The sequence below is a fragment of the Nicotiana tabacum genome, chromosome 21 (genome assembly GCF_000715075.1).
Source record: "Nicotiana tabacum cultivar K326 chromosome 21, ASM71507v2, whole genome shotgun sequence".
In the NCBI taxonomy this organism is placed as follows: domain Eukaryota; kingdom Viridiplantae; phylum Streptophyta; class Magnoliopsida; order Solanales; family Solanaceae; genus Nicotiana; species Nicotiana tabacum.
The window spans coordinates 38,058,100-38,071,784 of record NC_134100.1 but is presented as its reverse complement, the minus strand read 5'-3'; the positions used below and the strand labels follow the sequence as shown (position 1 = coordinate 38,071,784).

Below are 13,685 nucleotides of genomic sequence, written 5' to 3'. Positions count from 1 at the left end.
TCACAGGTATATTAACCGTCCAATATCATGATGTATATGCTCTTATTGATCCTGGTTCCACTTTGTCATATGTCACGCCTTATGTTTCTATGGAATTTGGGATAGAACCAGAAAAGCTTCATGAGCCGTTCTTTGTATCTGCTCCTGTTGGTGAGTCTATTTTGGCCGCGCGGGTTTATAGGGATTGTGTTGTCACATTGCATGGTCGAGACACCGTGGCCGATCTTATTGAATTGAGAATGGTCTATTTTGATGTTATAATGGGGATGGATTGGCTTTATTCTTGTTTTGCCAAGCTTGATTGCCGAACCAGGATTATTAGGTTCAAATTTCCAAATGAGCCAATTATTGAGTGGAAGGGTGATGATGTAGTGCCTAAGGGTAGGTTTATTTCTTACCTTAAGGCCACAAAAATGATCAACAAGGTGTGTATCTACCATTTGGTCCGAGTTACGAACACCGATGCTGAGGCACCTACACTTGAGGCTGTGCCTGTTGTGAATGAATTTCCGGAAGTCTTTCCGGATGAACTCCCTGGGATCCCACCAGACAGGGAGATTAATTTTGGGATTGATGTGATGCCAGACACACATCTTATATCTATTCCACCCTACAGAATGGCACCGACAGAATTGAAGGAGCTAAAGGAACAATTGAAAGATTTGTTAGAAAAGGGTTTCATCCGACCTAGTGTGTAGCCTTGGGGCGCACCTATTCTCTTTGTAAGAAAGAAAGATGGGTCACTACGTATGTGTATTGACTATCGACAACTTAATAAGGTCACAATCAAGAATAAGTACCCACTGCCAAGGATATATGACTTGTTTGATCAATTGCAAGGTGACAAGTACTTCTCCAAAATTGATTTAAGATCCGGGTATCACCAATTGAAGATCAGGGAGCAAGATATTCTGAAAACAGCTTTTAGAACCCGGTATGGGCATTTTGAGTTTCTAGTAATGTCGTTTGGGCTATCAAACGCCCCAGCAGCCTTCATGGATCTTATGAATCGAGTTTTTAAGCCATTCCTTGACTCTTTTGTGATAGTGTTTATTGACGATATTCTTGTATATTCACGAAGTCGAGAAGACCATGCTGATCATCTCAGGGTAGTTCTGCAAACCCTGCATCAGCACCAGTTATATGCAATGTTTTCAAAGTGTGAATTTTGGCTTGAATCAGTCATATTCTTGGGTCATGTAGTTTCTAGTGAAGGAATTAAGGTTGATCCTCAGAAAATTTCAGCTGTGAAGAATTGGTCGAGGCCTACAACTCCAACAGAAATTCGCAGTTTCTTAGGCTTGGCTGGATATTACAGAAAGTTTGTGGAGGGGTTTTCTACTCTTACCTCTCCATTGACTAAATTGACGTAGAAGGAAATTAAGTTCCAATGGTCAAATGCTTGTGAAAATAGTTTCCAGGAATTGAAAGCAAGATTGACTACGACACCGGTGTTGACTCTACCAGAGGGTATAGATGGATTTGTGGTATATTGTGATACTTCAAGAATCACAGGATTTGTGGTATATTGTGATACTTCAAGAATCAGGCTTGGTTGTGTATTAATGCAACATGGGAAGGTGATAGCTTATGCTTCTAGGCAACTCAAGAATCATGAAAAGAACTATCCGACACATGATATAGAACTTGTAGCAGTGGTATTTGCATTGAAAATTTGACGTCATTATTTATATGGGGTCCATGTTGATATATTCATGGAGCATAAGAGCCTTCAATATATTTTCAAACAGAAGGAATTGAATCTGAGGCAGAGAAGATGGCTTGAATTACTCAAGGATTATGACATTGATATTTTATACCATCTGAGGAAGGCTAATGTTGTGGAGGATGTTCTTAGCCAAAACTCTATGGGTAGCTTAGCACACTTGGAGGCATATCAAAGGCCATTGGCCAAAGAAGTTCACCGATTGTCTAGTTTGGGAGTTCGTCTTACGGACTCTAGTGAAGGAGGGGTAATGATGTAAAATAGGGCTGAATCATCGCTTGTTGTGGAAGTCAAAGAGAAGCAATACAACGATCCATTATTGGTGCAGTTGAAAGAGGGAATTCATAAACATAAGACCATGGCCTTTTCTCTTGGCATGGATGATGGTACACTAAGGTACCAAGGGCGACTCTGTGTTCCAAATGTGGATGGTCTCCGGGAAAGAATTATGACTGAAGCTCACACTTCTAGGTATTTCGTGCACCCAGGTTCTACGAAAATGTATAAGGGTCTTAAGGAAGTCTATTGGTGGAATAATATGAAGAGGAATGTGGCGGATTTTGTGGCAAGATGTCCAAATTGTCATCAAGTGAAAGCCGAACACCAAAGGTCCGGTGGGTTGGCACAGGACATAGAAATTCCAATGTGAAAATGGGAAATGATTAATATGGACTTTGTGGTAGGATTACCGCGCACTCCGCGCAAGTTTGACTCAATTTGGGTGATTGTGGATCGACTCACGAAGTCGGCACACTTTTTGCCGGTTAAGTCTACGGACACAGCAGAGCAGTATGCTCAGTTGTATATCAAAGAAATAGTCAGGTTGCATGGCATCCCAGTTTCCATCATTTCTGATCGGGGAGCACAATTCACTGCTAATTTTTGGAAGAAATTTCAGCAAGGTTTGGGTACTCAGGTGAATCTTAGTACGGCCTTTCACCTGCAGACGGACGGGCAGGCAGAGCGGACTATTCAAACACTTGAGGATATGTTGCGTGCTTGTGTGCTAGACTTCAAAGGTAGCTGGGATGATCATTTACCACTTATAGAATTTGCATACAATAATAGCTATCATGCTAGCATTCAGATGGCACCGTTCGAGGCTTTATATGGTAGGAGATGTAGATCTCCCATTGGGTGGTTCAAAATTGGGGAAGCAGAGTTGATAGGGCCAGACCTCGTGCATCAGGCTATGGAAAAAGTTAAAATCATTAAGGAGCGGTTGATGACTGCTCAGAGTCATCAGAAATCCTATTCGGATGTTCGTCGTAGGGATTTGGAGTTCAAAGAAGATGGCTGGGTATTCTTGAAAGTTTCCCCCATGAAGGGTGTAATGCGATTTGGTAAGAAAGGGAAATTGAGTCCGAGGTATGTCGGACCGTACAAAATCATTCAGAAGATCGGTAAGGTGGCGTACAAGCTTGAGCTACTACCTGAGATGTCATTAGTACACTCGGTGTTTCATGTGTCTATGTTGAAGAAAGTGGTTGGAGATCCGACACTCATTGTTCTGGTCGAGACTATTGATGTAAATGAGAGATTGACTTACGAAGAGATTTCGATTTCTATTATTGATCGGCAAGTCCGAAAATTGAGAAATAAAGAAATTACCTCAGTAAAAGTGTTGTGGCGAAACCAACAGGTTGAAGAGGCTACTTGGGAGGCCGAGGAAGAAATGAAGAAAAAGTATCCTTATTTGTTTGAATGATCATGTATTTATAAAGTTGTGATCTATGAAATATTCTAAGAGTTGCTTTCTATAAATTACGTATGATTTGTACATTTGATGTTAAGGGTGTTCTGTGCTGGTAATATATTTGCTTGTGAGGCCACAGTTAGTGTTGTTTTGTATTATGTTACGTCGTTGGCATATGTATATGTTGTTAGGATGTGTTTCTGGGGCTCTCTGACAGGTAGATAGGCCTAGTTACAAAGGAAACTCTAGCAAAATTTTTGGAAATTTTGGGAGTTAGTCAAATTTGGGGCTGCTCGAATGTGGTATGAAACAAACTGAGTTGCATAAGATATTAATAACAGGTTTTGAACTCTCATTCGAGGATGAATGATCCTAAGCGGGGGAGAATGTAACACCCCAAAATTTTTTGAAGAACTTAAGTGTAAAGCCTGGTAAAGTTTGCAAAGAAAATAATATTTTATGGTGCCGGACTAGGCTTATGTGTTTGAGGATTGTAGCCTGGTAAAATAATGTTTGAGAATCACTCTGCGGACCGCATAATGGCCGCAGAGTGAGACAGTTAATTGGGTTAGTTGGAAGCAATTATGCGGTCGACTATGCGACCGCATAAATGTTATGCTGTGCATTATGCTACCACATAACAGTTATGCGGACCGCATAGTGACCGCATACACAGACAACTTTTTTGATCATTTTATCAACAATTATGCGACTGATATGCAGTCCGCATATCCATTATGCGGTCGCATATGCGACCGCAGAACTGTTCCGGAGCTCCATTTTTGGGTTTTAAAATCCGACCCTATTTCATTAAATACACTCTTTGGGCCATTGTTTAGCCATAATCTGATATTTTAGAGTGAGAGAAAGTGCCCTATGAGTGAGAAGGTGTTCTTTAATAATTGTCTTCAATTCTTGCTCAAGTTTTGGAAGATTTAGAAGGGAAGCTCACTAGGTCTTCATCCTAGAGGTAAGATTCTACACCCTAAACCCTAATTTCGAAATCTTCTGAAAATGGGTAACTAGCAAGGTAATTTTTGGGCATGAGAGTTGTTTATTTTACATGCATATGTTATCAAAGGGTGTAGGAAGATTGTTGAGCTAAAAATGGTAAAGCTTGGGTTGTGGGATGATGGAATCCTTCATAAAAAGGACATTGAAACCTTATGCACATCTAGTGTTTGATAAAATGCTCAAGTGAGCTAGAACCATGATCATCTTTCAAATTTTGATTCAATTTGTTATATTTCTACAATAGATTGAAGTTGCTAAAAATTTCGGAACGTTTTAGAGTTTAAGGAAGCTCAAGTGAGGTATGTAGGCTAAACCCTTCTCTTAAAATTGAATCCCACGATATTCATGTAAATTATGTAAGTCCCGAGTGATTCATTATGAAACTGGCTATTCTGAGTAAGATTGAGTTGAAAGATATATGTTCAACAAGCTTCCCAAATGCTTTATTCATGTTATGATACCAATTGAGGATGTGTTAAAATATGGGTTGTGCATTAATAATGTTTCGACTTTAAGTCAAGTTCAAATGAAGGCTATTATGCTAAATTTTGTGAAATATCTCTATGTGCTTTAGACTCTAAATTGCTCACATGTGTACTACACACCTTGATTTGAATTGTATTTGTTGTTGATGATGATGATGATAATTGAAATTGATAAGATGAGCATGAAATAATGAATATGGCCAACGTGCCAAGAATGATCTTATAATTATGGCCATTAGTGCCAATGAGATGAAAAGATGTGAAAGTAATTCGAAATGTGATGATTGATATAAAAAGGTTGATGTCTCAAATAAGACAGCCTAGCCGGTCGGGTCGTGATCGGACACCATGCCGCACACATGGTGGTGATTGTGCTGGAAATTTATAATTTGAAATTGTGATTGTGGTCGATGTCCCTAATGGATAGCCTAGCCGATCGGGTCGTGATCGGACTCCGTGTTAAAGACGGTGGTATTTATATTGAGAGAAATTGTAGTTGATGTCTCTAATGAGATGGCCTAGCCGATCGGGTCGTGATCGGACTCCATGCTAAGAGTACGGTGGTACTGGTTTTGTGAATAATGGTATTGTGGACAATGGTATATCGATACTAAAAATCTCCCAATGTGAGATATGAGAATTAATTTGAACACTGTCTTGATCCTAAATTAAGGCTTTCATTGATATTATGATAATCTTGTTTGTATTATTTGTCATTCTATTGAGGGACTGTTTAGTTATACATACTAGTGCTATTCGACGGTTCTAACGTCCCTTTTACCGGGGGCGCTGCATCTTTAAATGGTTGTAGGTAGTTCCACAGCAGGAGATATTGATCAGTGATAGCAGTACACCTTCTTCCTAGTTGACTCGGTGAGCCCCACTTCATTCCGGGGTCATGTATCTTTTGTACTTTATATATTCGGTTTGAGGTATAGCCGGGGCCTTGTTACCGGCATTATCATTGTACTATTCTTTATCTATAGAGGCTCCGTAGACATAGTGTGGGTTGTGTATTGATGCTGGGAAAGACAAACTACATTATATTATGGTTGTATTACTTGTTCTAGTTAAGACGACTAAAAACGATGGAGCTATTGGTAATGAATTGGTATTGTGAACATGAACACCTTTTTGTCTAATTAATGAAAATATATATTATCTTCATTCGTGGATGAGTTTGGTAGAAGGAAATCTAATAGGCTTGCTCGATCGGGTTCACTTGGTTGAGCGCCGGTCGCTCTCCTCGGTTTTGGGGCATGACAGTTAATCCTCAATGATTGAGCATGAATTAATGGATAATAGGTTGAAGGTTACTTTCCTACTCTAAGAACTCGTTCTCACTCTAAAAATATCAAAAATATGCTAAAAATGGACTATGGCATATGTTTTAATGAAATAGGGTCGGATTTAAAAACCCCAAAAATGAAGCTCCGGAATAGGGTATGCGGTCGCATATGCGACCACATAATGCTTATGTGGTCCGCAGAATAGGCCACATAATTGCCCTCCAGAACTGGGTAAATCTGACTCGGTTTGCGGTCATTATGCGTCCCGCAGATTTGTTCTGCGGTCGCATAATGTGTCGCAGAACCTTCCTCCGAAAAATCTCAAAGATGGATATGCGATCAGAGTGCAGCCCGCGAAATGGTTTTGCGGTCGCATAATGGGCCGCGAAAATGACATGAAAAATGGTCCAAAAGACTGTCTCACTCAGCGACCATTATGCGGTCTGCAGAGTGATTCTGCGGCCGCATAGTGGGATGCAAAAGTGTATTTTTTCTGCCCAAAGTTTTCCTTTACTTACGAGTGCATTGCTCAACCCAAGCCCAGTTCGGCACCACGAAATATTATTTTTCCTTTGCGAAATCTTACGGGGCCGTACAATGTGTACAATAAAGGAAATTATCTTATAAATAGTAAGAATAGCCCTATCATGCCTCAACCATATAAGCACATAGCCTAGACATGATTTTTAACTTTAATTTGAATTCAAATAATCATACTGGTATAGAAGTACGTGTCATGACCCAAATCGATGGGCCGCGATGGACACCCGGTAACTTACTCAATCGAGTACCAACGTAACGTATCTTTCTTATTACATCATCATATACACATGACATACAGGCCTAATAGGCCAACATGATCATTCATAAATTCAAAACATAGGCCGACAAGGCCGTACAATCTTTCACGTACACGATATTTGTCTACAAGCCTCTAAGAGTACATAAATATCATAAAGATCAGAACATGGCCCCACCATACTAATCAGTACATGTCTTAATCATACTGACCACGTAAGAAACTTCGGAGCAAATGGAGCGCACCAACACCTTTCGCTGAGCTGATAGCCTACTTGGAGGACTCTCGACCTGTCTATCAGGACCTGCGGCCATGAAATGCAGCTTCGCCAGAAAAAAGGGACGTCAGTACAAATAATGTACCGAGTATGTACGACAGATAAATAAGTACATAACAGATATGGAAGAAATATAGAGTAAATGACTCAACCTGTAAGTCTGGATAACTCTATAAATCATGAAATAATTATAGTGTCATGCATATGCGTATGAATGTCATGTCGTGCATAGGTACATGTTTCATAACATCATCAGGCCTCTAAGGGCATCCCATCATATCATCTCGGCCACTATGGGCAAAATCATCAACGTATACCAGCTGATCAGGTAGTGGTGCATATATAACGCCGTAACCTTTTTTCCATATTCCATATACATATAATATACATATATACGCATATATAATGCCATATGGTCATGGGTCAATGTACATGTATAAATAAATGTAATGCATGAGAAAGTACGTCAATAAAATCTTTCGGAGTGTCATAAGACCATTATGCCTTTGATTAATATCATGAAAGAACCTTTACCAATTTACGTATTTTTGAGACCCATGAATAGACGATAGAATAATAAGACATATGGGAATTCAAGAACATATACATCTCTAATACTTCTATGAATGGATTCATGTATGAAAATTTTGCATTTTCTCATTTCGTTTGTGTCGTATGAATCATGACAAAAGAAATAAAGGATAGCCTTAACATACCTTTAACGTCAACTTTCTACTTGTATCCATGAACAATCCCTTCCATCTTGTATGCCAAAACTAGTCTTCTTCCACCTTACTTTATTAAGGTGAAATTTCCAAATTTCTATCATCCGGAGGAAACCGTTGTGGGTATAATATCTATGGCCATTTGCGTGGTCTATCTGCATGACGGCTTTAACACAATAACATCCCATAATCTCTAGAAGTTGATAATCTTTACAGGCTTAACAAATATTAGGCTTCAAGTGCCACAGGATTCCAGCACTGATACAGATCAGACACCACTCAAGAGGCACGCATATAGAGCTCTTATACTCTTAATTAGACCACACCTACCATTGTCAAATAAGAACAAGCAGTGCTTTATTTTATCAAAAGAAGAAGTAGTATTGTATTTTGGGTTTAATGAGTATTTTCCCCTTTTGGTTTATTATATATGTGTTTTCATGTGTTAAAGTGATTATAGGTACGCAAATCACGTTATGAAGGCTAAAGAGGGGGAGTGAATCACTTTAATGGACACCTTCCTGCCACTTAATGTATATGAGTCACGTAATGTGTATATGAATCACTTAATGCATTTGTATGTGGCTGCCACGTTGGTTAATTTAATTCTTATCCAAAGACCTTAGTCTTTATCCAAAAACAAACACTAATTATTAATTAATTAGATAATATCTCATTACCCAATAATTAACCAATTACCCACATAATTAAGAATTATTCTAATTTACTTAAAATACTACTCACTTTTAACACACATTATACATCTTACTAGCATGGTCATGTAGTACCTTGTATGATACTAGTCCATAAATACCGGGTATTATAGCTTGGTCCGTATTTTATCCCAAATTGCCAAGCTTCGACGAAACTCATTTTCTTCGATTTTCTTACCCTCTCACCTTCTCGAATTTACTTATCCCTTGTTTGAAATAACATAATGCTTATAACCTCAAAATAATCTCATTCCCGAACTTACGTTGATTAACTTACGATAAAATTTTAACGTACGAAAATGCGGGACATAACATCTCATTTCAGATCTTATATCAATTTACTTATGGCATACTTGTACTTCCACGTATGAAAACATGGGGTGAAAAATTATTTTCCCCTTTGGAACATTCGTCCTCGAATATTGACGGATGCACTTATCATTCTCATAACCCATAGCTCTTGTGAATAGTTTAGTACTCCTCTTGCCATCTAGGCGACTGTTCTGTGAATGAATCCCAAAGTCTAGGGCATTCCCCCCTTTAAGCCTCTTTCTCACACCATGACTTGTGGTCGGAATTCTTCCAATCTCGCAACTGTTACTACCTTCTATCATGCAACCTTTATGACTCTAACTTTGTATGTGCGCCTATGCGACTCTTCTCTTCTCTTTCCTCCAGCTTTTAGCCAATCTCTAGGCCTTACTTTTTAAATATATACAGAGCTTAATTAGATGTCTCTCTGGGCATCTATAGGTATACTGAAGTTCTTCGCTTGGTACTTTGAAGAACTTGCGAATATTGCTATATCCTATTTTATAGACCTAGTTATCCATTCGTATGACTTTACTGCATTTACGTAAGTCATACTATACCATAACTCTTACTTCGATTTATCGTTACTGAGGTCTGCAACTACCTCCAGGTTACTCTCGTTGCTTATCCTTAAGACTAATGGCCTAATCTCATCTCATATTTTGTAACTTTTATCCATCCATTATTGATTCATCTCAATATTGATCTATAATCTATCACTGATAACTTGAAACTTCTTGCGTAATCACTAGGGCTGACGTCTCATCGGATAACCTCTGAAATGATTAGACCGATCCACCGAGGGGCGATACCATGATTCCATAATCGTATTCTATAGCATCCCAATATGATTTATCTTACATGAGTATTTTAATCCCATAACATTCATGAAATCCTCTTCGATTCAGTACTCAATCTAAGGCCAAACATCATCCTTTATCTATCGCAATCACACCTTTATTTCATTACCAGGGCAACATTCATTTTTTGCTAAATGCTACTAGTCTTAGACTCCTTTGAGTTTATTTAGGCTATACTGAGCTTTGTATAACTTAGAGAAACCCTCAGCTCTTCTTGTTTTTATGGGCTTAATCCTGAGGACTTATCCATGATATAATCCTTTAACAATTCGATCTATGACATGGGCTCAATTATTTCTTTAACTTATACCAGAGTCTTCTATGAATGTATGATTGTCAACATATATGCTGCATGGATAATACTCCGAAATCTTAAGTGCGCTCATAACGTAGCTAACTCTGGATCATTGATCGAATGATTCTTTTTGTTCCATCTCAGCTTTCTTCAAACGTAAGCAATTACTTTTTCTGGTCTTTCTGCCCCCTTTTTACGTGCATACTTAGCTTATCTTGGTGCCCATGCATATTGGAATTCCATACAACTCATATGATCTTGAATATCACTTCTGATTTTACTCCCCGCTCATTAGCCACAGTAGGTGCCATTTTCTTATGGAGTGCATACAATGTTGTTGTAAGACTGTTGTTATAAGACCAATTCCTCCTTAGGTCACCCAGCTTAGGTTGAAGCCTTCTTCCTTATTTCCTCAGCTAGTCTTTCATTGTACTACTTAGGGAGAACCCTTGACTCTTGTAAAGCTGTGAGCTTATTACGGACCTTTTGATGTCCTTCCTTGCCTATAATTATCCGTAGTTGCTTACCTCCATGTCCTTGTGCTTGTAGGGTTGCTTCTGAACTGATATTTTGACTGTCTTCCCAGTGGCTTCTCTTTTATTTCAGTAACACTCATATGGTACCTTTAACTACCCCAACTCCTATCTGAATATTTCTCAAGGATCACGATGTCATATCTGCGAGACTGAATTCACCATATTGGGTTTTACTATGTTTATCTTGCACGATCTATTAATTTGTCTGTATCCTCTTGTCTAGCCATAACTAGGCTCTTTCTGAATCAACTGCTAACTATTCATTAGCCCATTCTCATATCAATATTCTGCGTAATCTTTTTTGGGTTATTTCTTTTGTCTTAACTTACGTCTCGCACTGGCTCCTTATATATTAATAACATCTCAGACAGGAATCCTTACTTCCTCTCCTTGACGTCGTGTTTGCATAATGTCTTGTAATCGTTGCATGTCTGTAGGATTTGAATGAGTGCAATCTCATCCCTTTCTCATTTTTATCGCATTCTCCCTTTACCATTCCGTAGTTACTAAAACCACTTAATTTTGACTTTATGCCACATCACTCCATATTCTCCCCTTTATGGGAGTACTAATATTTAGCACTACAACGATCTACCTATAGATATTTTACCTCTTCATCATTGGCGTCTTTTCGTATTATTGATGACCCTTACTCGCCTTGCGGTAATCCTTCTGTACCAAGGATAACGAAATTCCTTACTCGCGAGAGTGAAACTTAGTGTAACTGGCGCACATAGTCCCTTAAGCTTAACTTTGCTCACATTGCTTGTGTTAGGGAAGCGTCTTCCTGAATGACCATTCTCTGAATTTCTTATGAATCTTCTTCTGTTGTCCATTCTATTATCGCCGGAACAAAATCTGAAACTCTCATGATGCCGAGTATTATCCAATCACTCAGTCCTTAATTCACGTTTAGTTTATCTTGTTCACCAGCCCATATTTATTTCTATTACTCTGGGGTCTAACTTTTCCTTCCGGTAGTTGCGTTGGAGTCACGAACTTATTTCTCGAAGTAAGGATATTACTTTATGGCCTATACTCTTTTGTTGTCTCAAAGCCTGTCACCTCTCGTCTTTTCCTTCACTTGACTATAGACTCTGTAATACTGTCATCTTTTTGACCTACCGTTGTCATCCATGTATCACATCTTACTCTTAATGCTTCATTAGCTCTCTTCTTATTTCCTGCTAATATTTTTGTCTATCACTTTATTCTGAAAACTTCAACAAGATATTCTTTTGCTTTTAGCTCCCCTTTGCTCCATCCACTGGCTCTTCGGGTTGCCTAGCATTATCTCTCTACTAGGGACGGGAGTCATACTAAGATAATATTTATCCTTTTCAGGCTTCTAGTGCCTATCTTTGTAGCACTCATATCTAGCTGTACTATTTTAGAGTGCACCATCTAGGTGTCTCATAAGGAGATCCATTACCACGTTTGCACTATCCTTCGAAAATATCAACTAATTCTACCAATCCATCCCCTATTTTGGGTTACTCTAACCCTAGCCGGATCCTGATAACCCGTCCTTCTCTTAAACTATGTCTGTTAGCTCCCGTAGGGCATAACTGAGATCGGTGTGGCCGATTGTGCGTATATCTGTCACTGTTGAAGGTAACTCAAAATGCTTATGTCTCCCTTCCTGAATGGTAAATAATGATAATCTTTATTAACTGGGTACCTCGCACCCTTCTTCACCTTGCTTCTTTTACTTGCTGAAACTTGTGTCTACCTTCCGATTTAGTTATTCCTTTTTACCGTAAGAGTGGATAAGTATTCTTGCCTTAAAACTCCTTGTCAAGAACCTTACACCTTTTAGTACACGTATGGTCTGCTGAAGATCTCACATTTACTCATCATAAGCATAATACAAAATCGAGTTCCTCTGACTCAATACTTCCACAGCTATATCTCCTACCGACCATCTTTCTGAATGTAGGCATCGTAGTATTACGAATAAGATAGAGTTTAGAAAATTGAGTCCTTACAACTGAGCTCTACCACACGATCTAGAGTAAGAAGTAAGAGTGACAGTCTTAAATACCCTGTAGCCTCCTACTTATAAGTGTGGTGCATGACACACCCATAAACAAGACTCTACTAGACACGACTTGTAGACTCCCTAGGACAGAACTGCTCTGATACCACCTTTTGTTACGACCCAAACCGATGGGCTGCGACGGGCAACCGGTACCTTACTTTACCGAATACCAACGTAACGTATCTTTCTTATTACATCATCATATACACGTGACATACGGGCCTAATAGGCCAACATGATTATTCATAAACTCAAAACATAGGCCGACAAAGCCGTACAATATTTCACGTACACGATATTTATCTACAAGCCTCTAAGAGTACATAAATGTCATAAAGATCGGGACAGGGCCCCACCATATTAATCAGTACATGTCCTACTCATACTGACCACATAAGAAACTACGGATCAAATGGAGCAAACCAACACCTTCCCTGAGCTGATAGCCTACTTGGAGGACTCTCGACCTGTCTATCAGGACCTGCGGGCATGAAACGCAGCATCCCTAGGCAAAAGGGACGTCAGTACGAATAATGTACCAAGTATGTAAGGCACATAAATAAGTACATAACAGACATGGAAGAAATAAAGAGTAAATGACTCAACCTGTAAGTCTGGATAAATCTGTAAATCATGAAATAATTATAGTGTCATGCATATTTGTATGAATGTCATGTCGTGCATAGGTACATGTTTCATAACATCATCAGGCCTCTGAGGGAATCCCATCATATCATCTCGGCCACCGTGGGCAAAATTATCAACGTATACCAGCTGATCAGGTGGTGGTGCGTATATAACGCCGTAACCTTTTTTTCATATCCCACATACATATAATATACATATATACGCGTATATAACGCCATCTGGTCATGGGTCAATGTACATGTATAAATGAATGTAATGCATGAGAAAGT

General features: G+C 39.0%; 1 long non-coding RNA gene across 1 annotated transcript; it reads right to left on the bottom strand.

The window, feature by feature from the left end:
- Positions 1 to 6,998: 6,998 nt before the first annotated feature.
- Positions 6,999 to 8,408, bottom strand: LOC142175428 (uncharacterized). The gene is made up of 2 exons (XR_012704472.1): positions 8,003 to 8,408; positions 6,999 to 7,332 (listed from the first exon to the last, which is right to left on the bottom strand). It is a non-coding gene; the product is annotated as an uncharacterized LOC142175428 (long non-coding RNA).
- Between the last annotated feature and the right edge of the window lie 5,277 nt (positions 8,409 to 13,685).